The sequence below is a fragment of the Scyliorhinus canicula genome, chromosome 15, assembly GCF_902713615.1.
Source record: "Scyliorhinus canicula chromosome 15, sScyCan1.1, whole genome shotgun sequence".
Lineage (NCBI taxonomy): Eukaryota > Metazoa > Chordata > Chondrichthyes > Carcharhiniformes > Scyliorhinidae > Scyliorhinus > Scyliorhinus canicula.
In genome coordinates, this window is record NC_052160.1 from 31133473 (window position 1) to 31160149 (window position 26677).

At 42.9% G+C, this 26677-nt stretch overlaps 1 long non-coding RNA gene across 1 annotated transcript in view; it reads right to left on the reverse strand.

Annotated features, from left to right (window-relative positions):
- Positions 1–21381, reverse strand: part of LOC119978399 — an 80506-nt gene extending 59125 nt beyond the window's left edge. The window contains exon 1 of the long non-coding RNA XR_005463437.1: positions 21291–21381. This is a non-coding gene — a long non-coding RNA (uncharacterized LOC119978399). The remainder of the gene's footprint in view (positions 1–21290) is intronic.
- Between the last annotated feature and the right edge of the window lie 5296 nt (positions 21382–26677).

Below are 26677 nucleotides of genomic sequence, written 5' to 3' on the forward strand. Positions count from 1 at the left end.
GGACAAATTGTTTTCCTCGGATATCCTGCTGAGAATAAGACAAAAGCTTCGACATGTCTCTTTTTTCGGCAATACTTATTAAGCTCTGCACTACCAAATGATCTATTCCTGACTTTCCTTCCCAACTTGCACTGCCATTTTCAATGCATTGTTAATATGCACCTCAGGTTTCTCTGTTCAGAGAATAGTATCATTTAGATTATTCTGCTTTAACACTTTTGATGACTAATTTATTGTCCCTTGGTTAAAGTAACTCCCATTGCTACCAAAATAAAAACTGATATCACTTAGCAAAGTCACTCCCTGAAATCTGGAACATAATATCAAAAAAGAAAAAAGCAACATGTAAAAAGTAGGTTATAGGAAAAGAAACACGGGGAGAAATTAGAGTAACGTGGAACCAGTCGCTAGGATCATGACTGTGTGATTAACCTATCACATTGTCAGATGCTGGAAACTCACTATCTCTAACTATATCAGTTCTTGAGATGCAAGAACCTGGCATCTCAATAACTCTGGGTAGCACGAGGTCCAATGTGACAGAGTACCTCTTAACTTAAGGAATTTGTCTTATAAGGGATTTTGGTCCAGTAAGGTGCTGTTCTGGTATTTTAAAGACAAGGAGTGGTCCGAGAAAGGAAACAAGAGGCAGCAGGACCTCGCAGCTAAGCCTAGGGGCACTAGTTATGCGAGCAGGTTGGTGATTAGATGATGAGTTTTAAAGGTCTTTTTTTCCTAAGCTAAGATAACAGTTTATACTATGTCCGGCAAAATACATATTTTTAAAATGTATTTTTTCCAAACGTGTAAAAAAAAACACACACAAAAACACATGCCCCAAACTCACAGTAGTTTATACAATTTCACCCCTTTAACCCCCTCCCTTCTCCCCGGCGATGAACAGCTCCTCAAACATTATCATGAACAACCCCAGTTTCTCAGAGCCCTCCGCTAAACCCCTCAACTTAAATGTAATCTTTTCCAATTGGGTCCCCCCGGCGACATATCCAACCTCCAATTTAGCAAGATCCTTCGCCGGGCAATTAGAGAGGCGAAGGCAACAACAATCGGCACCTTCCCCTCCAGCAGCTCTGCCACTTCTGATACCCCAATTGCCACCACTGGGGTCTGGGAAAATATAATGTTAAAGCTGCGAGAAACTGATGATGACCAAGGCATGTAAAAAAAATGGATTTATTTTGGGTAGAAGAAACGATATACAGGACAACGATAAGGCGGCTTCAGGGATTAACGGCTCCAAGACTCCAATTAATAACGGACACCACACAATTTCCGCACATTCCCACGATTGGCCCGATGAGTCATGGACCCGATTAAACTTCCCCCTCAACCCTTAAGGGGGCATGCTACCACATTCCTCCCCCTTCAAGTTCTTAGTTTTGTTTTTGTAAATATTAATGTACAATATTACACAGCAAGTTGGAGGTGGGGGGGGGGGGGGGGGGTGCGAGAAGCTCACCACAGTAAGGCAGTCTATCTGGAGATTTTCTAATTTGTTGAGAGCATCTCCAATCTTTAACAGGTGCTTCATCAGTCGATGTAGTTTCATCTAAATCAATAGACTGAAGGCCTCCAGTTTGCACAGGTGCTCTAGTGCCAGCAACCTCTCCAATTCCTACCGGAACATTACTCGGCCCTTCCTCAGGGTTGTGAGATTCGGTTCCATTTCCAATTGCTGGAGCCATGTTAACATGGTGCAATACATGGTTCTCTTCTCCTCAGGTGGTCCCCATGCTTCCTCATTCTCTTCCCTTGTACGTCAACCATGTATGAAACTGGACCTGTCTTGGTCACGATCATCCCATGGACCTAATTCGAACCGATACTGAAAATTTCTTACATAACCTGAAAAACCCCCTCAACATTGGCGGAGTCATGATATCACTTCTGCGCATTGTGTTTTGCCTCCATCCTCCCGCCAAATTTGGAAGTATTAGAGTCTTGTCCAAAGATGTTTTTCCATGAGCAATTCAGCAGGGGTAACTCTTGTAGTGGAATGGTTGTTTTGTATGTTAGAAGAAAATGGGCCATTCAAAGTTGTAAAGGGGCCATTTGAAGTTGTAAAGGCACAGAGTATGGTTATAATGATATGTATCATCTAAGGAGAGTAAAGGGTTAACAAGATTAGGTTCATTTATATCAACACTAGATGGCATCATTGAGTAGTCTTATAAAAGGCTGCATCTCTAGGCATTCTGGGAGAAGTTGATGTAGAAGGATAGTGTGAAGTTGAGTTAGCGTGTAGGTTATATATTAGAGAGATAATTAATTACTGTATCGTAGATTCAATACTATTATTTTGTTAACTGTTACTCAGTAGTGTGTGCTAACCATTTCAAGGAGTCGAAGTTTATAACATGCTACCAGTATTGTAAAATAAACTAGTTTTGATTTAAGCATGTAGCTTTATACTCTTTGTCAACATTATGACTTTGGCTATCTTGGAGAACAATACAAGGAACATAACATGGTACCAGGAAATTACTGAAGTAATTTAGTTAAAAAATAATTAAAATCTAAGGCGGGGTGGGCAAACTTTTCCGTGCAAGGGCCACATTCAGAAACTCACAATTTTAAAGGGCCGCATAGTATATTAATTAATAGTCCCAGTTGTAACCAATTAGCATGCGGCATATACCTCAGCGCTTCCCCCGGCAGCATCCTGCCTTTAGCCCTCTTTTTCTCTACTTTTCAAAAATGGCGCTTCGCCCGGTTATGATTCTGGGCGCCTCAGATAGAACATAGAACAGTACAGCACAGAACAGGCCCTTCGGCCCTCGATGTTGTGCCGAGCAATGATCACCCTACTCAAGTCAACGCATCCACCCTATACCAGTAACCCAACAGCCCCCCCCCCCATTAACCTTATAAAAAAATAAAATAAAATTTAAAAAAAGATTTTAAAAATGTTTTTTTTTTTTTTAATGACTTGATCTTGGTGGGCCGCATAAAGACCTTTGGCGGGCCGCATGCGGCCCGCGGGCCGTAGTTTGCCCACCCCTGATCTAAGGAAAAAGAAAACCAGCACATGCTCAGACTTCAACGGTAAGGCTGCTTCCAGACCGGTTACTTCAACACACAGACAAGTGCAGACCAAAAGGAGAAAATGCAAACTCTGCGACAGTTCCAGTCTTCTGGTTAAATTGATGTAAATTGGAAAATATTTAAGCAGCAATTTCAACTATTCCTCTCTGCCTCAGATTTAGATAATGCTAGTGATAACTGAAAACTTGCGTTATTTTTAACAATGGCTGGACCACAGGCTATTGAACTTTATAACTCTTTCCAATTCTCCGTAGATGATAAAAAAATATTGTTATAAAAAAATGTGATCTTCATTGTAAAGCTCAAATTAATGAAACGTATGAATGGTTTATCTTTGAAACGAGAGTGCAAAAAGATGGAGAATCCATAGATAGCTTCATTACAGATTTAAGACTAAAGTCACAAACCTGCAACTTCTCAATATTGTCAGACTCGATGATCAGAGATCAAATCATTTTTGGCATCAAAGATGAGAAACTCAAGACACCGTTTATTAAGACAGAAAGAATTAAAATTAGAAGATGCTATTGCAATGTGCCGAGTGAATGAAACATCCAAAAGTCAGTATTCTGAAATTCTGGTGAAGGAAAAGGGTGGGAAAATGCACCATGGGCCGATTGCATTGGATCTGTGGCACAGTTGAGAAAAATGTGCGCTTCGGACGGCAGCCGTAATGCGCATGCGCAAAGTCGATCTGCACATGCGCGCTTCAACAAACTACGTCATTTGGATGTAGACCGTTCTATGCATGTGCTCAACCAATTTGTGCATGACGAAAGCAACATCATGACGCGTGGATATTGGGGATATGCCCACCCACATAAAAAATGCCCAGCACTTGGAAAAATTTGCTCAAAATGTTGCAAACTGAATCACTTTGCTGTTCAATGCAGAACTGCACTAAAAGGGGCACACTTTAAAACTTAATGAAGAAACACATGAATGTAGAGTGTTAATACAAGTGCAGCCACCTCCAAAATGGATAACCCTAATGATGATATAGATTCATATAGTCTTGCAGATTCTTTTTTTGTGGGAATTGTTAAAAAGTTCCACACAACTATGAAGAACACTTCCAATCCACAAATACTGCATCCCACACAATTGATTAACATGGAATCTGAATGGAACACTCCATTCCAAGTCAATGGTTCCGAGATTGTGTTCAGGTTGGACGCTGGAGCATCTGCAAATTTAATAAATACTCATGATTTATCGCAACATTCTCATAGTCGTAAGATTCAGAAAACTGACTGTCAGTTGTGTGACTACAATGGCAACATGATTACTTCTTCAGGGTCATGCTATCTCTTGATGACAAACAACACTGTGACATCCTTGCAGTTCGAGATTATTGAAGCCAATAGATCAGGGGTGGGCAAACTTTTCCGTGCAAGGGCCACATTCAGAAATTCACAATTCACAAAGGGCCGCATAGTATATTAAGTAAAATAATTACTTCACCCGGTTATGATTCTGGGCGCCTCATATAGAACATAGAACAGTACAGCACAGAACAGGCCCTTCGGCCCTCGACGTTGTGCCGAGCAATGATCACCCTACTCAAGTCAACGTATCCACCCTATACCAGTAAGTAACCCAACAGCCCCCCCCCATTAACCTTAAAAAAAAATTTAAAAAAAAAAAAAAAAAAATTTTTAAAAAAACTTTTTTTTTTTTTTTTTTTAATGACTTGGTGGGCCGCAGAAATACCTTTGGCGGGCCGCATGCGGCCCGCGGGCCGTAGTTTGCCCACCCCTGCAATAGATCATCACTACTAGGTGCACAAACCTGTCAGGATTTACACCTTGTGAAACTAATCTACAGCATCAGCAAACCTCTTCCACCAGTGCAGGAAGATAGTAAAAGCATCCTCACTAAATTTCCTCAGGTATTTTAAGGTATGGGTATTCTTTCTTTTCTGAAAGCAAATGCTAAACCAGTGGTACACCCTCCAAGAGTTCCTGCTCCGTTACGTGACCATCTCAAGCAAGAATTGGAGTGTATGCAGCACCTTGGAATCATTTCCAAGATCACAAAACCGACAGATTGGGTCAGCTCGACGGTGTGCGTTAAGACACCCAATGGTGGCCTAAGGATTTGTACTGATCCGAAGTATCTGAATATGAACATCAGACATGAACACTGTCCAACACCGAAACGTGAAGAGATTACGAGTGAGATAGCTAATGCCAAGATATTCTCTAGAAGCTCCAGAGGTTTTTGGCAATTGCAACTGGATGACACAAGCAAAAAATTGTGTACATTCAACACACCGTTTGGTCGTTACTGTTTTAACAGAATGCTATTTGGCATAATCTCAGCATCTGAGATATTTCATCATGCCATGGAACAGATGACAGGAGGCATAGATGGAGTTTGGGTGTATGTGCCATGGAACAGATGACAGGAGGCATAGATGGAGTTTGGATGCATGTTGATGACATTATAATATGGTCATCTATGCATGAAGAATATAGGGCGCGATTCTCCGCTCCCGCGCGGCATCGGGAAGGCCGTCATGAACTCGGCCGAGTTTCACGACGGCCTTGGAGGCTGCACCTCGCACCCTATATACCCCCCCCCCCCCCAGGGGGCTTGGAGCGGCGTTCCGTAAATCTCGGCCGCCGGGCCTTGGGCGTGCCGAGAATGACGCAACGGTGACGCCTAAGTGACATCAGCCGCACATGCGCAGGTTGGCCGGCTCCAACCAGTGCATGCGTGGCTGCCGTCTTCCCCTCCGCTGCCCCGCAAGACTTGGCGGCCTGATCTTGCGGGGCGGTGGAGGGGAAAGAGTGCGTCCCTTGGAGATGCCGGCCCGACGATCGGTGGGCACCGATCACGGGCCAGTCTCCTCCCGAGTACGGCCGTGGTGCTCACTCCCCTCTCCGCCCCCCACAAGCCACAAACGAAGCTTTGGCGCCATGTACACGACGGCAGCGACCAGGTGTGGTTGCCGCCCGTGTGAACAGGTCGGGAATGTCTGTCCGCTCGGCCCACCTGGGCCGGAGAATCACCGGTCGCCGTGAAAAACGGCGACCGGCGATTCTCCGAGCCAGGGGGTGGGAGAATCGCGGGGGGTGCCAGGGCAGCGTGTCGTGAGTCGCCCGGCCCTCCCGCCATTCTCCCACCCGGCGTGGGGAGCAGAGAATCGCGCTCATAATGCAAGACTCCTGCAAGTGTTGCAGAGAATACACCAATTTGGATTGAAGCTAAACTGATCTAAGTACAACTTTGGTATCTCAACGTAAAAATTTCTGAGAGATCAAATCTCAGAACATGGTGTGCAACCAGACGATGATAAGACTGTTGTTATTCAGAAGATGACTATCACAGAAGACATAAAAGCAATTTTGAGATTCCTTGGTGTAGTAAATGTCCGCAGAAAATTTATCCCCAACCTAGCTTCATGAAAAACAGCCTTGCGTAACCTCATTAAGAAAACATTATTCTCGTGGACTGCACAGCCCAACAAAGAACGGCTAGACCTCAAATCAGCATTGACTACCGTACCTGTATTTTTCGTCTTTGCTTCTGGGCGGGGAACAAAGATTTCCACAGATGCAAGTCAAAATGGAATTGGGACAGTCCTACTACAAAGGAATGATGATACATTTTGGACGCCAATTGCATATGCATCTACATCCATGACAACCACAGAGCAATGGTAAGCTCAGATCGAGAAAAAGTGTTTAGGCTTGCTTACAGGAATACAAAAATTCCATGACTACGTCTATGGACTTTCGATGTTCATGGTCGAAACAGATCACAGACCATTAGTTCACATAATTCAGAAAGATTTGAATGATATGACTCCAAGACTGCAATGGATACTCATGAAACTAAGAAGGTCCGACTTTCAACACTCCAGGTTAAGGTCTTATAATTGCCAATGCAATGGCTTGTGCTACAGACACAGACAAATAACAACCTGAGATAGTTCAACTAATTGAAGCTCAAGTGCAACTTCTAGCTGAAACTCTTCCTGTTTCTGATGAAAAACTCAAGCTCATCAGAGAGGAGACTCAGAAAGATGAAATGTTACAAGTCATCAGCCATATGAAAAATGGTTGGCCGAAAGGACACTGTTCAAAATTCAGAAATATTCAATCTGACCTCACCGTTGTAGATGGTTTTCTACTTTGTCTCAATTGTCTTGTTATTCCTACAACACTAAGGCACATGATACTGCAGAAGGTTCATCAGTATCATGGAATTAAAAAGTGCAAACGTGGAGCGAGACAGGCAGTATACTGGCCAGGAATAAATAATGACATAGCCAATTTTGTACTAGAATGTGAGACATGCCAGCAAAATCAATCGACACAAGATTAAGAAAAACTCGCATCTCATGATCTCGAGAAGACTCCATGGTCAAAAGTTGGTATTGATCTTTTTAATTTTATGGTCGTGATTCTGGCTTGGTCATCGACTATTTTTCAAACTACCCAGAAGTAATGAAATTGTCTGATTCTACTTCAAAATCCACGATTAAAGCGAATAAAGAAACATTTGCTCATCATAGGATACCTTGCAGAGTCATGACAGACAATGGACCTTGCTTTGATAGCAATGATTGGACAGAATTTGCTCATAGCTACAATGTAGCTCACATCTAGTCCTCTTTATCCACAAACTAATGGCAAGGTTGAAAAAGGTGTTCACATTGTGAAACAACATTTCAAGAAAGCACTTGACTCTGACATGTTCTTAGCTTTATTGAATTACAGGGCTATTCCTCTCTCAACTGGTTTATCTCCTGCTCAGTTATTAATGAACAGATCGTTGCACGCAATTCTTCCATGTCTACGACTACATGATCCTGATCTTCAGCCAGTCATAAAGAAAATGCAACATCAAAAGCATCTTATGGAGAAATACAACAATGAACATGCAAAATCACTGCAACTACTTAATCCAGATGATTTAGTGAGAATTCAGATTCTCACTAGAGGATAGTCTGATCTAGCTAAGGTCATAAGTCAAGCAGCACCTCATTCGTACATTCCTGTACCAGCCTCCCCAAGCAGGCGCCAGAATGTGGCGACAAGGGGCTTTTCACAGTAACTTCATTGAAGCCTACTTGTGACAATAAGCAATCTTCATTTTCATTTCATTTCATTTCACATTGTTCAAGTGACTGATGGTTCTTTTATTAGAAGAAATCGACGTGCTCTTCTGAAAGTTCAATCTTCTCGCACGTTATTTCCATGTCTTCAGTTTGATGATAATTTATTTCATACAACTACAGCATCTGTTAAGCTACAAGATGACTTCCAGAAGTCGTTAAAAACATCTACCACTCCACTGGCTGGATTGAGGAGATCATTCAGAATCAGAAAGAAACCCGACAGATTGAATTTATAAAGTGAAACAAATGAACTGTTTCAAATTCTAACTCACTTGTTAAATTTGGCATACATATCAATGTATCATGCAATGTTACTCATATTTTTCTTTCTGTACTGTACAAAACATCTAAAAAAAAAGGGGATTTAATAATATGCATAATCTAAGGAGAGTAAAGGGTTACTAAGATGATGTTCATGTGTATCACCACTAGATGACATCACTGAGTAGTCTTATAAAAGGCTGTGTCACTAGGCATTCTGGGAGAAGCTGTTGGAGTTGATGAAGAAGGATAGTGTGAAATTGGAGTAAAGTGTAGGTTATATATTAGAGAGGTAATTAATTACTGTATCATAGATTCAATACTATTATTTTGTTAACTGTTACTCAGTAGAGTGTGCAAACTATTTCAAGTAGTGGAAATTCATAACATGCTACCAGTAGTGTAAAATAAGCTAGTTTTGATTTAAACATATAGCTTTATGTTCTTTGTCAACATTACTACTTTGGCTATCTTGGAGAACAATACAAGGAACATAGCACAGAGGACTGTATTGTCATAGCAGATTTAAACGTCTGGACCACCGTTTCAGCTAACCCATTTGAGGCTGGGTGGTAGGAGGCTGTTTTTACATGCCAAATCCCACTGGTTTGCATCAAGTGTTGAAACTCTTCGCCTGTGAATGTAGTCCCATTATCAGAAAGCAACACTTCAGGCAACCAGTATTTGCCGTAGTTTATCAATCATGGCGAAGGAGGGTGTGGACATCATCTCATGAAAGTTGATCCACTTTCAACAAGCATCAATAGTGATGAGAAGCATGCTTCCCATGAAGGGCTCCACAAAATCAACATGGTGTCGCACCCACGGCCGACCTTGCCATTCCCACGGGTGTAGAGAGCAGAGGGCGATAAATCTTGCGGTACTTGACACTGACTGCAGTGGCTAATGAGGTCTTTGATAGATCACAAGCCACCAGATGTAGCTCCGAGCTAATATTTTCATTTTAGTCATACCCAGAAGTACACAGGGCAATTCTTCTAATAGTATTGTCCGATCAGGAGCAGGAATAACCACCTTGGCTCCCCACAACAGTACTCCATCATTGCAACTCAGCTTGTCCTTTCCAATTTGGTATGGTTGAAATTGTTTGGACTTATCATGATGCCAACTGTGAAGGACCATCCGTTCGACTCGAAACAAAATGGGGTCCCTTTCGGTCCACTGCTTGATTTGCCATGCCGATACATGCTCAGAAGGATTCGAGTGAGCAAAGTTTCTTGGAGCACTGGTGGTGGTGGAATACTTTGTGGCAAAGGAAGGTGGCTTAAAGCATCCACATCGGCAATGTGGGTACCTGGCTTATGTTGGAATGTATAGTTGTATGCGGCCCACAACAGGACCCATGTTTGAGGTGGGAGGACGGGACAGTGGCAGGTTAGCACTTTTACTTTTGCAGGATCAAAATTGACCAAGAGGCTTGAAAACTGCAATGTCATTTTAACCTGCTCAAATGTTTCTTTTTGATGTTCATTCCAATGCCACATTTGGTACTTCCTGAGACGCACATACAAAGATACCAGCAACACAGAGGTGTTGGGGGATAAATCATCAATAATAATTCACCATCAAGAATGATTTTAGTTATGACACATTTTTGGGGGCTGGTGCTCCCTGGACTACCTTAACGTTCTCCTCCATAGGATGCAGTCCTTGAGCGTCAACCCTTAACCCCAAATATGTCACCGCGTTTGCTTGGAATGTGCATTTTTCTCAACCCTTACCCCTGCTTCTTTTAATGTTCTCAATACTTCCTCAAAATGTGCCACGTGTTCTTCTTCAGAAGTTCCTCTAATTATTACATCATCCAAATAGGAAATGTCCTTGGGCAGGCTCTGTAACAAGCTGTCCACACTACGTTGGAATATGACGCACCCTGAAGGTACTCTGAACGGCAGCTGGATACATTGACTCAAGCCTTTGTGGGTGTTGGCTGTTACAATTTCCCAAAATGCCTCATCTAACTATCTGCCAATAAGTGTAAATCATGTCAAGTTTCACACAAGTCAACCCTCCAGCTAACTTGGTATACAGATCTTCGATTTTCAGTATAGGGTACTGATCCAGTTTTGCTGCTTGGTTTGACGGTTAATTGATAATCTCTACATATCCTGACAATCCAGTCCAGCTTAACTACAGGATTGATGGGGGAAGCCCACTCAGCAAGTCGTACGGGCTTAATTATTCCTAAATCCTCCAGCCCCTCGAGCTCAGCTTCTACTTTCTTGCGTAAAACATAGGGCAGAGGACGAAGTCTGAAGAACTTGGGTGTTGCCTCAGGATCAATGTAGATCTTTGCCTTGATAGCCTGTAACTTGCCCAGTTTGTTCTGAAATACTCTTAGTATTTTCTTAATGTTCCATGAAAATCACCATCATTAATGCTGAAAATCTCCAACCAATTTAATTGGATCTGACAGAGCCAATCTTGGCCCATGAGACTTGGCAGTTGGGCCACAATGTTTGGTAACTGGGCTGATTGATGTTGGTCGGTTATTTGTGCTGCTCTGATACCAAGTATCATCAAGGCTTCTCCAGAGTATGCAGCCATCTTCGCTGCTGTGCTTTTTAATTTAAAGGGCTGGACCCCCACCTTGAAAATACCGATATGTCTGCTCTCCTATGACTGTGGCAGAAGCTCCATATCCAGCTCCATTCTTCATGGCCAACTCTGTTCACCATTAACACAATTACAATTGGGGCCGACTTACTCTATAAACTTTAGATTCTTCTTCGGCGTAGTTTTCTAAACTATGCACCAACGTCATCATTTTTTTGGCCTTTGGTAGGCTTTTTTGGCTCTGCATTTAATCCTAATATGTCCCTCCTGTTACAGGCAAAAGACGTTGCATATTTAAATTTTCACCACACCTGGATGCTAGAAAATCCAAAGACAAAGACAATATTTTGAAACTAATGGAACTTACAATGAATTAATGTTCAACAGGAAATATGACATTTCCGTATACACATATGCAAACAAAATATATATAGCTTTACTCTGTATCTACTCCTGCTGTGCCTGCCCTGGAGTATTTTATGCGACAGATGGAGGAGATTTATTCTGTCTCTATATCGTGCTGTAGCTGCCCTAGAAGTGTTTGATGGGACAGTGCAGAGGACGTTTTGCTCTCTGCTCTCTCATTGTAACTGGTTCCAGCCTTTCCTGTTGATTTTACAATCTCATTGAATGCTGCCTCCTACTGGTCCCTCTTATTATCTACATTCAAATACCTCAGTTTATCTATCGCAAACTAAGGTTTCCAAGAATCAACAACATGTCCTTCCATTATCTGAGTAGAAAGTTTTAATCCTTTATTGTGCCTTCTTGACCTGGTGTTCTATCATGAATTCAAACTTTTAATTTCTTCCACTTGAATTATCCACAAAGCTCTGATCTCATCAGTAGCTAATCTAATGTAAGTCTTGGTTCCGTGTTGTGTGTAATAGTAATGATATTTTTGGAAGAACATGAGTGGAGCTTGTATGCTCAGACCAAAGAGCCTGGCCCCTTTAAATATGATTATTCTCATTGATGATAAAATCATGTTGGGGATGGACTGGAGGGGCTCCTTATTGTTCAGTGGCAGTATGGTGCTGCGTGTGTTTCCCTGGAGACTGGACACCATCCTCAGGAATGCTTTCATGTTATTGCACCCGCAAGGACTGAGGGAGCTCTCTGCACTCAATCTATCTCTGCTCTGGGGGGTGGGGTGGATATCAAAGCGGCAGGAGGACAGAGTGAGTGAGAAATAAAACATGGTTTATTGCAGTTAACAGAACCTAATTAACAACTCTTGGGACATGGATGCCGAGAATATTCAGGACCTCAGTAAACCCCAGTTCCTGAAATGTGCAGTCTATCAGTAATAGAATGTTTATGCACTGTAGAAATAAAGAAAGCAAATCACATCAGACGACACTAAACTTAATGAGTCAACAGCACCCCTGGGCAAGGCTCTGGAGACTGATGCGTGAACCTACCCCTGACTGTTAAAGCGTATGGGAGGCCTGAGGGATTATTCTTTCAGGTAATAGGGAACCGTTTACTGTCTGGATTTTCTGATGAAGATTGGTAAACCTTTTAAATCACTTGTGGCAGCCACATGCTGAGATTTACATGTTGGTGGTCTGCACCTTTATTTAAAAGTGAATGTCTTTTTGACAAGAATTGGGGCACCTCTGCAGTATGTTGAGCAATGGCTGGGGTTCTGAAGTTTTAGAAATGGGAGTTTGTAGTTCAGGATCCTAAGCTTTGTCCTCAGTTTCCTCTCCCACTCCCAGACTTTCTGGGCCTAAATTTTACGCTCTCCACCACTCCCATATTTGCCTCTTCCTCCACTTCCAGACTTGGTCTCAGGCCTCCTGCAGCATTGTTGCTGCAGGGACTGGAGAGCTCCCAGCCAATCTAATTGGCCGGCAGCTTTCTAAGGCAAGTCTTCTTCAAATGTTAGACACACAAGTCCTGCCTAACACTAATCACTGCTCATTAAAGTGTAAACTGGCTGCAAGGCAATTGGATCCACTGACGCTTTAGATGGCAGGAGGCAGGCCCCTGCCTTTTGAGAAATTCTGACATTTGGCATTCCCAGGCGTTCAGAAACCCCAAAATCACATTCCAGGTCACGGATACCACAACTGCCCCACTTTATCCAAACCTACTCTGAGATCTTAAAAGCTCTCTCTCTGTCATTCCAGCACCACTGCCCAATGATCTCTCAGGGTATTTTGCTTGTGCTGGTTGGGGTGAGTTTAATCTAGCTTGACAGAAGGATGGGAACATGAAGAGTAGATTTAGAAGAGAGAAAATAAAAGTTAGAAATGGAATTCAGAAAATTCATGTGTTTTAAAGTACACCAAACAATTAGGGGTGATAGAAGAGGAAATATGTTGGCAAATCTCTGAGAAGTGCAAAAACAATAGGGCAGCAATAATAGGGGATTTCAACTACCATAATATTAACTGAGATAAAATTAGTGTGAAAAGAATAGGGAGTAGGATTCTTGAAATGCATTCGAGGGACTGTTTTAGCCAGTATGTAGCAAGTCCAACAAGAGAGGGAAAGTTTAGAGGATGAAACTGGGCAGGTTGAAGGAATATCAGTTGGGGAGCACTTTGGAAGTGATCATAATTCGATTACATTTAGGGTAGCTTTAGAAAAGGACAAAGAGTTTTTAATTGGGCAAAGAAAAGGCATCATTGTTAAGCTGAGATTTAGTTAAAAAAGAAGAGATAGTGAGAGCTCAGGAAGGAAGAGTGTGAAATGTCAGATGAAATCAACACAGTAAGAGGGAATAAAAGCAAATTACTGCGGATGCTGGAACCTGAAACAAACAATAGAAAATACTGGAAAATCTCAGTGGGTCTGACAGCATCCGAGAAGGGAGCCAACGTAGAGTCTGAATTACTCTTAGTCAGTGAGGAAAATATTCATGGATTTAATATCTTTGAAAGTGGATAAACCACCATGCTCAGATGGAATATACCCTAGGTTAAGTGAAGTAAGAAATAACAGAGGCTCTGACCATCATTTTCAATCCTGGACACAGGTGTGGTGCCAGAGGACTGGAGTACAGCTCGCATTGTAACATTGTTTAAAAAGGGAGAAAGGGTAGACCAAGTAATTATAGGTCAGAAAGCCTAACCTCCCAGTGTTGGAAAACTATGGGAAAAGATTCTGAGGGACAGGAGAAATCTTCATTTAGAAAGACAGATTAATCAAAAAATGTTACAGTGTCTGACAAACGTGATCAAATTTTTTTATGAAGATAGTGTATTTTATGTCGTCTACATCAATTTTAGCAAGGATTTAGATAAGATCCCACATGGCAGACTTCATCAAAATCAAAGGATCCAAGGAAAAATGACAATTGGATTCAGAAGTGGCTCAGCAGGAAGCATAGGGTCAGTGGATGCTTTTGCAATTGGAAGCTTTTTCCAGAGTGTTCAGTACTGAGATCCCTTGTTTTATGCATTATATATCAATGATTTGGACTTGAATGTAGGGGGTATGATTAGGAAGTTTTCAAATGATACAAAAACTGACTATTGTCAGAGTTGCGAGGTGGGGGGATGAGTTGTGAACATCTGATACCTCTGTGGTGGGGCTAGGGGCCATTCAGTTTCAGTTCTAATCTTATTTCACCAATATATCTATATCCCTTTGCAAACTCCTTATGTCCACTTCATAACTTACTTTCTAACCCATCCATGTCATCAGCAAATTTAGCAACTAACATTCAAGTCATTTATATAGATTGTAAATAGTTGAGGCCCCAGCACTGATCCTTGTGGTATTCCGTGCATTACATCTTGCCAAACCAAAATTGACTCATTTATACCTACTGTTTCATATTAGCTAAACAATTCTTTATCCATGCTTATATGTTACCCTCTACATTATGAGCTAACTTCCTTCAGCTTCTCTTTTCCTGTTACTCACCCAATTTTGTATCCATATTACCACAGTCAGTTTTATTCCATGAGCTTTAACTCTGCTGACAAACCTGTTATATGGCATTTTGTCAAATGCTTTTTAGAAGCCCATATACATTACATCCTTATCAAACCCATTACCTCAAAAAAAGACTCAAGGACGATAAATACTATTTTCCCTCAATAAATCCGTGCTGACTTTCCTTAATTAGTTCACATTTGTCTAGGTGACTGTTAATTTTGTCCTGGATTATCCTTTATAAAATTTTCCCCATCACCAAGGATAAACTGACCTACGTACTGCTGGATTCCCTTAATCCATTTTTGAACACGGTGTAACATTTTCAATTTCCTTGTCCTCTGGCACCACCCCTCTAGCTGAAGGGGATTGGAAGCTTATGGCCAGTGCTTCTGCAATTTCCACCTTTGCTTCCACATTTCCTACCCTTACTTCCACTAATAACATTGGATGCCCTCGATTTGGTCCTCCTGATTTATCAACTTTAAGTACATCCAGCCTTCCAAAACTTCCTCTTCATCAATTTTTAGCTCATCCAATGTTTCAACCACCTCCTCTTTCGCTAAGATGTGGGCAACATTTTATTTGGTGATTTAATCATCAGAAATAAAAAATCAGACTAACCCCTTGAACTTTTATGACTGTTGCACAATGCGCAATATTGTAACCCTCCTCCATGGAGCTGTGGGAATGACGTTCAGACATCATAAGCCATATCCTGAGAGGTTAGCCGTTGTCATGCAAGTTTCAACCATGCACTTGGGCAGGATCCTCAAATAGCTGCTGCATTTGAAGATTCCTTGAGATGTACAAGTCATGAGAGCTCCTTGGGAAATGAGCAACATGTTTGCCATTTTCAGTGGTAACAGACAGCTTGAACGTTACAGGAGTGAAACCCTTTCTAATTGACAAATGCAGCTATTCCCAGGTAACTCTAATGGCCACAGTTGATTACTCCTTGTAGCTGCAGAAATGGCATGATGGCACCAAAACCAACTGGTTTGGTGGTCTGGGCTGTCAGCATGTTTTGGAAATCAAATTAATTTGTTGGCCCTTTTGAACAGGACATTGATCACTTCCTCTATGCAGACTGGGAAATGCCACACATGAATCCTATTAAGCCCTGGAATGAGCCACTGGCATAGGGTCACAATCACCTTGAATGAACTGACATGGGGCTCCCTACAAAGCCATGAGGTGAGTGATTTGATGAAAAAGGATGCAGTGTGGTGAATGTAACGTAGTAATTCACACTGTATTTACCAATACCATTGTAAGTGCAGTAGTGTTATCCGACCACTAGCGGGAGTAGCTCTGGGAATGCTCAGGAGATTGTACAGGGGTCCACCCTTGGCTCCGCCCACGACTCCTCCCCCTTGACTGCTGTATACATAACCGTGTCCAGAGCCAGCCTGCAGTTCATCGCGAGTTCAACGGGTAACAGGCTGGCTCTGTAGTAAGTAGATTAAAACCACTGTTCATATCTTAAAGCACGTGTCTCGTGAATTGATGGTTCCATCACACAGTTCAGTAACCGCCTCTCTGGACAGCTTTAGCTGTCTCTGACACCTGCAGGTAACTTCTGCATGTTCTGAATAAGTGCTGACATGATAATGCTCTTGCCAATGAAGATAACCCAGGTTGAGTTTCGCCTGACCTCCCTCCCTCCCTCTTAGCCAGTGCTGGCTGACCATCCCGTCTAGTCCATGTCTTTCCATGTGACAGTTAACCCATGATTGATTATTGATTATATTAATTTCCTCACCACTGGCGTAAGACTGACTGGCCTATAACTGTTTGGCATTTCCTTCGATCCCTTTTTAAACACTGGGACAATGTTAACATCACTCCAGTCCTCCGATACCTCCTCTGTATCTAGTGAGGATTTGAAAATCATCTTCAGAGTATCTATTATCTGCTCCCTGAAATCCTTCAGCAGCCTTGGAACAATACACCTGGCCCTGGTGACTTATCAACATTCAAGGATTCCAGCCCTTTGAATACTTCCTCTCTCTTTATGATCATCCCATCCAATATCTCTCAGTGTTCCTCCTGGGCTACTGTATCTGCATCATGCCTTTCCTTTGTAAACACAGAAAAATATTAATTTGAAACCCTTCCCACCACCTCTGCATCTACACACAAGTTTCCTTATTAATCACTGATATGTCCCGCTTTTTCCTTAAATAATCCTTTACCATTCATATTTTGGGAAAATATCTTTGGGTTTTCTTTGACTTTACTTGCTAATCTTTTATCATGCCCTCTCTTTGATTGCTTCATTTCTTTTTTTACTTTGTCCCTACACTTCCGATACTCTTCCAGGCTATCTGCAGTGCTTCATTCTTTCTGCCTATCGTACACTTTATTTTTCTGTTTGATCTTCCCTTGTATTCCTCTAGACAACTGGAGGGGGGAGGGGGCTAGATTTGACAATACCACTCTTATTTTTGGAGGGGGGACATATCTACTTTGTAAATTTAAGATCTAACTTTTTAGTGCTTCCCACTGATTTATGCACGAGCAGTGCTGTCCAGTCCACCTCAGCCAAGTGCCTGCTAATTCTTGCCCATTTTGCCTTCCTCCAGTTCAAAACTTTTTGTCCTGCTTTATCTCTGTCTTTTTCCAAGGTACTACTAAATGTAACTGAATTGTGATCACTATCCCTGATATGGTTGCCAACTGCCCTACACCCAATTGTCCTTTTTCATTCTCCAAGACTAGGTCTAAAATTGTATTTCCCCTTGTTGGGTTTGCCACTAATTGGTTGAAAATATTTTCCTGGGTAAACGGCATGAATATTTCTCCCCTTTATTGTTTGAATCCCAGCTGATATTGGGATAGTTAAAGTCTCCTACTATTATTGCCCTCTTGTTCTTACAGGCAGAAATTTGCCGACATGTTTGTTCTTCTCTTCTATCTCCCTTTCACTATTTGAGGGTCTGTAGTATACTCCCAATAGTGTGACTGCCCCTGTTTTATTTCTAAGTTCAACCCCTAAAGCCTTGTTCGTTGACCCATTTAGTATATCAACCCTTCTCACCACGGGAATGGATTCTTACATCTCCCCTTTCTTTTTTATCTCCTTTCTTATCGTGTCTGAAGACACTATAACCAGGGATATTGAACTGCTAATTTTGCCCCTCCTTTGGCCAGGTTTCCATTCTAACAGTGACATCCTGCTGCCATATGTCTACCTGTGCCCTTAACTCGTCTACATTGTTTTTAACACTACCTGCATTAAAGTATAAAAAGTTTCACCACATCAATTTCCCTTGGACACCTTTTAAACTTTGTTTCTCCCGTAATTCCAACTCCATCACTACATTTTCTACATCACTAGCTAATCACTAGTTCTACCTCCATTTTCCTGATCTGAATCTGACCTATCTGATCCTACTCCTGAGATCCCATCCCCCTGTCACAGTAGTTTAAATGTAGGTGAAGGAAAGAAAAATCAATCACCGGTCCATATCCTGGAATGCACGGTGAGGGAATTGTGACAGTGGAGAGGGCACTATGACTCCCGAGAGGGCATTTTCACTGTGGATGGTATGATCCATCCTTATTTATGCCATGTGATTGAGTTGTGCCAATCCATGTGCTCTTGTATTCTTCTAATGATAGTCTCTTTCAATATTTCATCTAGTTTGACCTTCAATTTGTCTTGTATGTGGATGTGCACTGATGTGCTGGATCAATTGATGGACTTGCATTCTCCTTAAAACGTAATGATCCAGCTCCCTTGAAACTATTTCAATGTTAGGTCATGAACAGAGGGGATAGGATAAATCTGCCTTGTGATGTTTGATTAATTCTATCGTTTGTTACCAGTGTGAGATCACAACATGTCAGAAGACCTGCAATAGCTGGATCTATAGCTTCCACTATGAAGAACATTGGTTACACCCAGGAGGATAGATCCTGTACGTTTTGTCGACCTGTGAGGATTGCTTTGTACTTGCATCCATCCTTGAGTAGCTCTTGGATGCTATACATTTTGGTCATGTCTAACAGATCTTGCTGGAATGTTTCCATGGGACTGGATTACCAGTATCTCAACAATTCTGTCTCAGATTGAAAAATCACAGTCCGCACCCTTTTCTCTGCACCTGCTCATGAAGTAATCTATGGATTATGTAGGTTGTTGGCAAAATTACATGAATTCACAGCCGAACTTAAGACAACACCTTCCAAACCCACAGCCACAAGCATCTAGAAGGACAAGAGCAGCAGATACCTGGGAACATCACCACCTGGAGGTTCTCTTCCAAGCTACTCACCAACCTGACTTGGAAATATGTCACCGTTCCTTCACTGTCACTGGATCAAAATCCTGGAACTCCCTCCCAAAGAGCACTGTGGATGCATACATTTCAGGGGACTGCAGCAGTTCAAGAAGGCAATTCACCACCACATTATTTCCTATTTCTGTTACTTTGTCGTTATCGTTTTTGGTCCATGGATCTTTAATGGACATATAACTTTCAATCAAGCAGAGGGAGTGAGGAACTGAAAAGTTTCAAAATAATACACTGTGCTATGACGTTTTACCCTTTCAACAGAAGAACTCAGACACCCAAGAGATCAGTAGGATTTGGTTCAATTGGTTGGGCGGTGGCCCATGGGATTGGCCAGGGGCAGTAAATAGAGATTGGGTTCTGCCAGGTGGAGGTTTTCAGAAGACCCAGCAGACTTGAACGCCGAGAGGAAAGGTTGTGCATTGGTCTCTCTCCCAAATGTCTCCTGCCTGCTATTTCTGAATCTGCAGAGACGTCTCGAGACCTGAAGAATCTACAGTGAAAACCATTACAGACTGAAAGCAAAGACATAATCCAACTGGAGGTCTAGATTGAAGAGATCTAACTGGAAGACATCCATCCGAAACAGAAACTCTTATTCTGTTATTGTTAGTATTATTTTTAATCTGTTTGTCTGTCTTGTGTGTAGAGGGTGGGTGACTTGGGGCAGGGAGCGGTGAGGTAGAAATTAGATAATAGTTAACCAGTTGTATTTGTTGCCTATTAAATTATAGTTACTGTTAATATTAACAGTTAACCGTGTTTGAAGTTACAAAGCTGGTGACTGTTATTTGTAGTCATTGGGCAGCCAAAGACCAAAGACTTTGGGTATTTTTTTGAATTGAGTTAATTTCAACTGTGTTGCATGTCCGGGTCAAGTGGGGCTGGAACTGACTACCCATTAGCCCAGGGTGTCACAACAAGATCCTTTAGCTCTTTATCTATTAATCCTGCTGTGGTGTGAGATCTTCATCCTCAATTCTGCCCTTATCGCAGTGTCAGTAAAAATGCTGCTCACAGGGAATACAACACATTTCCTTATTAAATTAACCACCCTTGGGGGAAAAGAGATTCTTGGTCCGAGTCTCTACCTCCATTCCCACCATACCCTTCTATGCAGTGTTCACCAGATTATGTCACCCACTCATGCGAGTGTGCCCATGCTGCTAGAGGGTGCATTAGAATAAAGTGATCCCGTCTCCTCAGAGGTGTCCAGGGTAATATTTCAAAATCTGATGATATTAAATGTGGAGGTGTGGCTGACAGTGGGAATTATACCAATTAACTGCAACAGGACATAGATAACCTAACAGAATGGACAGACAATAATTAGATGGGAGATCGATACAGAGAGGTGTGAGGTGACCTATATTGAGGGTGAGGAAAGGAAATATATTTAATGGCACAGTTCTAAAGAATGTGCAGACACAGAAGATCTGGGCATGCAACTACATACATCTTTGAATATGGCAGGACATATTGAGAGCGTGGTTAGCAACGTATATGGGATCTTGTCTTCAAAAATAGAGGTATCGAGCAAAGAACCAGGGAAGTTATGCTGTGACTTTATAAAGCTCTGTTTAGACCACAAGAGTACCTCCCAACATAAGATGTGCGGGTTAGGTGGATTGGCCATGCTAAATTGCCCGTAGTGTAAGGTTAATGGGGGGATTGTTGGGTTACGGGTATACGGGTTACGTGGGTTTAAAGTAGGGTGATCATTGTTCGGCACAACATTGAGGGCCGAAGGGCCTGTTCTGTGCTGTACTGTTCTATGTTCTATGTTCTATGTCCTCTCCTGCAAGCACAGTCTTAGTTAGGCAGTGTCTCGTGGCCTATCTGTGCTGTTCACTCTGACTTACTGCAAACGTGCCGCAGAACACCACTGGGATGGCAATAGCAAGCAGCCATTCAACCATTGCAACACACCTCTCGCCTCTGACTGCTTGCGCGAACTTGGCCCCTCAAGTGTGTAAACTCACAGTCTACGCCTCTTATCAACCACACTTAGCAGGTATATTTTAATTCATGCTGAACCGCCAATTCTAAATGTCACGCACCTTTCCAGTCTGCACCAGGTCATTAAATATTTTCCAGCACTACACCCATGTGCGTGTGTGCATCTCCTCCCCCCCAAAAGAAATTTGCCGAGCTCCCATTCCGGTGAGCTACACTTTTAAAATGGCGCCTTTCTGCAACCAAGCATCACGAGCTTCCCGCCCACCGCCCTGATTGGCCAGTACCCCCCCCCCACACACACACCACCTGCCGGCCTGCCGTTAAACGGCCAAGACCAGCCCATCTGTGCAGCTGGGTGACCCAGATGCTATTGAGTTATCTGGTCGGCGGTAAAATTCAGGTCTTCTCCAAGGCGAAGGGAGAGGATAATATACCTGTCATTCCAGGGAAACTAATACTCAATTTCGGACTGGAACTCACTAATGTCAATGTAAACAGAGAAAAAAGACAGCATCAGAAATAAAAATGGCACTAAAGAGAAGCAAATCTCCAGGACCTGATTGTTCCCACCCCGGAGATTTAAAGGAGAGAAGAATAAACCTACAATTGTAGGCCAGTTTACTTCAATGCTGAGGAAAGTTTAGAGAAAGAATAATTCAGGAAAACAATTAATTACCACTTGGATAAGCACAGACTACTAAAGAGAGGCCAGCACAGAGGTAAAAGGTACATTTTGTTTGACTAACTTACGTGTTTTTTTACATGAGTTTCTAAAGGGTGGCTGAGGTCAGTACAGTTGTATATATACTTGGGTTTGTTCGGAAAGTGAAGCCCGTAGGATAATAAAGGGTATTAACAGAATACACAAAATTAATTAAGGAATAGAGATGGATGAATGGCCATTTTCGGATGTGAGGGACCCCACATGAAGTGATGTTCCCAGGGGTGGGTACGAGGATACTGCAGTTTTCAATATACTTTAATAGCTTGGACTTGGGGTACATGGCACAATTCCAACTAGAGAAAATCCCCTTGTAAGGTTTTGGTGCTCAAAACTGCAGACAGAAGCAAGGGCTGATATAATACTGGACTAGTATCCCTCTTTTGTCGATCATTGCATTCATATTTATGTCTCTCCCTCTCCATATTTTCTTTCATCCATCCATCAATCCTGGCCATTTTTTTCACCCCTCCCTTGAAGCCCTCCTTCTATCCCTCCATGGCTGGTATGGTAGCACAGTGGTTAGCATTGTTGCTTCACAGCTCCAGGGTCCCAGGTTCGATTCCTGGCGGAGTCTGCACATTTTCCCCGTGTATGCATGGGTTTCCAGGGATCGGCCATGCTAAATTGCCCTTAGTGTCCAAAAAGGCTAGGTGGGGTTACTGGGTTATGGGGATAAGGTGGGGTGTGGGCTTAAGTAGGGTGCTCTTTCCAAGGGCCGGTGCAGACTTGATGGGCCAAATGGCCTCCTTCTGCACTGTAAATTTTATGATGTTACCTCCATCCTTCTTCTCAGATTTCTCTTTCCATTTCTTCCTTGATCCTTCTATCTTTTCATACTTCTTTCCTTCCTCTTTCTTTACACTCTTTACAAAAGGCACAGAGCTTCAACAGGAGTTGATAATATTTAATGAGGGTTTAGCAGCTCTGACACTATAAAAGGAAATAAAATAACATCACTTTGAAAATGAAATGTAAAAGGAGAATGATTGTAATTAGATGTTTTGAGCATCCAGGGATTTGATGTGTTAGCTCTCCTCCTGAGGCTCTGCTCTACAATTTACTGATCATTTGCACTAAAAGGAAAGCATGAATACAGGTTTAAAAATCACAGACCCAGACACACGAACACACACAATGAAACATGTTACATAGCATGTACACAATAGAAATAGGCATTCAGTCCAACAGATGTGTACTGTTGTTTATGCTCCACATGAGCCTCTTCCCATCCCTCTCATCTCAACCTGTCAACACATCCTTCTATTCCTTTCTCTCTAATGTACTTAACTAAACCTCTCTCATATGTATCTCTGCTGTTTGCCTCAACCACTCCCTGTGATGGCGAGTTCCACATTCTGACCACTCTAGAAAAATAAGTTTCTCCTCAATTCCCCATTGAATTTATTAGCATCACCCTATCTTAACCTTTCCTTTTGTTCTATCTCCTCTCCCTTCCCTGGATGCTTTAAGGCAGTCAAATGTTCACATCAGGTGCTACCCAGCTGAAAGAGTTTACAGACAGAGGCTCTATTTGATTGAGATGTCAGAGCACCAGTGTATATGGAGATTGCAGGTGACGCTGGATGGCTTGGAGCCATTGTGATGTGGTGGCCACTCATTCTCTAAGGCGATGAAGGTGGTTGTGGCACTCACATTTTACACCTCAGGTGATTGCCTGGAGATATTTGCAGGATCTCTCAGTCAGCAGCCCATCACTGCATCAAGTAAATGGTAGATGCCGTGCCCTTGAGGAAATGGCAATACATCATGTATTGTACTGATCAGGCCAGTCAGGCTGAGGGGATTCGCTACCATGGCAGGATTCCCTCAGGTCCAGGGGGGTATAGATTGATGTATGTGACTAACAAATCTACCTCAGATCACATGTTCCTCAATGTTCAAATTGTCTGCTCAACGCAATTCTTCAAGCATTCAAATCGACCTCAGACCAGTCAGGCATGTTCCTCAATGTTCAAATTGTCAACACAAATTTTAAGGGAGACCATTGAATGGGGAACTAATTTTCTGAAAATGCCCTTCAAATGCTTATATCACTCTGGAGATGCCCTTCTTTACAACCTCGCAAGGATCTCCTGAATTGTGGTTGTGTGCTGCGCTTTGCACAACCTGGCACAACAGAAAGAAGTTGAACTGGCAATTGAAGAAAAGAATGAGGGGAAACGCATCAAGACCCGGTAGTCAATGGCCATACATGAAGGAACAGAATGGGAGGAGGCCAGGCCATTTGACCCTTTGAACCTGCTCCGCCATTCAATATGGCCATGACTAATCTGATTGAGGTCTCAACTCCCAGTTTACTGTCTGCCCCTATAACAATTGACTCTCTGTCTTAAATCTACCAAACTCAGACTTAATAAATTCAATGACACAACCACCACTGGTTTCTGGAGAAGAAAATTCCACAAACTAATGATCATCTGAGAGAATATATTTTCCTTGGACTTCCAGTTGCGGCATGTAGAAGAGCACATGAGGTGGCTCGAGCCAGAGTACTTTGATTATGGCCCTTTTCACCTGGTTTCCGGGGATGATTTGGGGTGGAACTTTGTTAGTTTGATGGGATAAGAGTCTTACGTAAAAGCAATGCCCAAAAAGTACAAAACAAGGCAGCAGACAAGTAAACAATCATCATCAGACTCAGGTGCCTCAAAACTTCATCTGCTGAGAAAAAGACGGAGGCTTCTGCTGTGTCTTTGCTCACTCCACTAAAGGCTGAGATGCTTAAAGGCATCTTGGCAGTGGACCTTAAGAAATTATGGCAAGCTGCCTCTGAAGACCGTGGCAGAGCAATCAGAAGGGACCTGTCCCCCATTTGTGCAGCCTTGGCAAAAAGGACCAGACAGTAAGGGCGCAAGGCACGGTGCTCCAGAAGTTGGAGGTAGCCCTTTTGTGGCAGAGTGACCAGATCACCCCCCCACCCCTGGAAACAGAGATGGCATGAGCGGCCAGTGATAACAAGGTGCTAAGGGCCAAGGTGGACAATCTGGAGAATTGCTCAAGGTAGAACTTGAGAATCATAGGGCTGCTGGAAGGTCAGAACCCAACAAAATATATGCCACAGACGTTTAGGAGGATGGTGGGGGAGGGTGGAATGGCACCCCCTCCTGAATTGCGACAGGCCTACAGGTCGCTCCAGAGGATGATCATCTTGCGCTTTCAGAGCTAAGAAGTAAAGGGTTCTACAACAGGCGAAGGACCACCAGGACTATAAATATGAGGGCTACCGGGATGTGGGAGCAGAGCTGGTGAAGAGGCATGTGGCATTCAACAAGGCCAAAGCCGCGTTGCATACGAACAATGTTTGATATGGTGTGCTATACCCTGGTCGCCTCCGAGTAATTTAAGAATTGAAAGATTACTATTTTGATGCAGTGGAGGAGGCAAAGGCATTTGTGCAGAAACATGGACTGGGGTCGAGCTAACTGTGTATTGGATTTAGAATCCCTACAGTGCAGAAGGAAAAGGAGACTATTAGGCCCATTGAGCCTGCATTGATGAATGAGCATTCCACCCAAGCCCACAGCCTCACCCTATCCCAATTACCCCTTAACCTAACCTACACATCTTTGGACACGAAAGGACAATTTAACAGGGCCAACCCACCTAACCTACAAATCTTTGGCCACAATTTGTTGTGAGATGCCTGTTGGGGCGGGGCGGGGGAAGGGTGTTATATTTGGGATTTGTTGGGGTGCTTTTTTGGCAGTTTGGAGTTTGTACTTGTATTTTTACTGTTGGTTTGTGGTATAGATATTATTCTTCTTTCTTTGACTCTCAAAGTTGGATATGGGTGGGGGCTGGTTGGTGTTATGGTTATTTGTCGACATGGTGTCACAGTAGTTAGCTTGACAGCTCCAGGACCCAGGTTCGATTCCCAGCTTGGGTCACTGTCTGTGCGGAGTCTGCACATTCTCCCCGTGTCTGTATGGGTTTCCTCCGGGTGCTCCCACAAGTCCCGAAAGACGTACTTTTAATTTTGTTTGGGGTTGAGGATGAGTTGAGGGCCTTGTTGCTGCTTGATGGTTTATTTGGGTGTGGTATTGATGAGAGGCAGGGTGGGGGGGGGGGGGGGGGGGGGGGGGATGGGTTAGTTGAGTGTAGTATTTGCCACTTTTGAGGATATGGAGACAGTTCAGGCAACACTTTCAGTTGGGCGCCATGTCAATGTCTGCCCCAATCTGCAGAAATCATCTCTTCGCACTGGTGGGTTGGACTCATCATTCGGATCATGGAGGAAGGAGGGATTGGAGAGGTGTGGGGACATGTTGATAGGGGGGGAAGTTCGCCAGGCTTGAGTAATTGTTGGATAAATTCCAACTCCCGCAGACTAAAGTTTTTTCAGGTTCACGGTTTTTTGCTCAAGAAGATTCCTTCCTTTCCCTTGGCACCCTAGCCCTCTCTTTAGGAGAGGGTCCTTTCATTGGCAGAGTTGGATGAGAGAAAGATATTGGATGTTTATGGTCGAATCTGGTCAGTGGAGCAAGCTCTGTTTTACAAGTAAAAAGGAAATGGGAAAGGGAGCTGGGTCAGGTTTCTGATGGGGGTCAAATCCACCTCCTCATATATTAGGCTCAGCTTGATTCAGTTAAAGGTGGTGCTGAGGGCACATCTGACCAAGGCATGGATGAGTGTTTTTTTTTACGGGAGTGGCGAACAAGTGCGAGTTTTGTTCTTGGGGGCTGGCAAATCATACACACCTGTTCTGGTCATGTCATAAACTCGTAAGCTTTTGGGTCTCCTTTT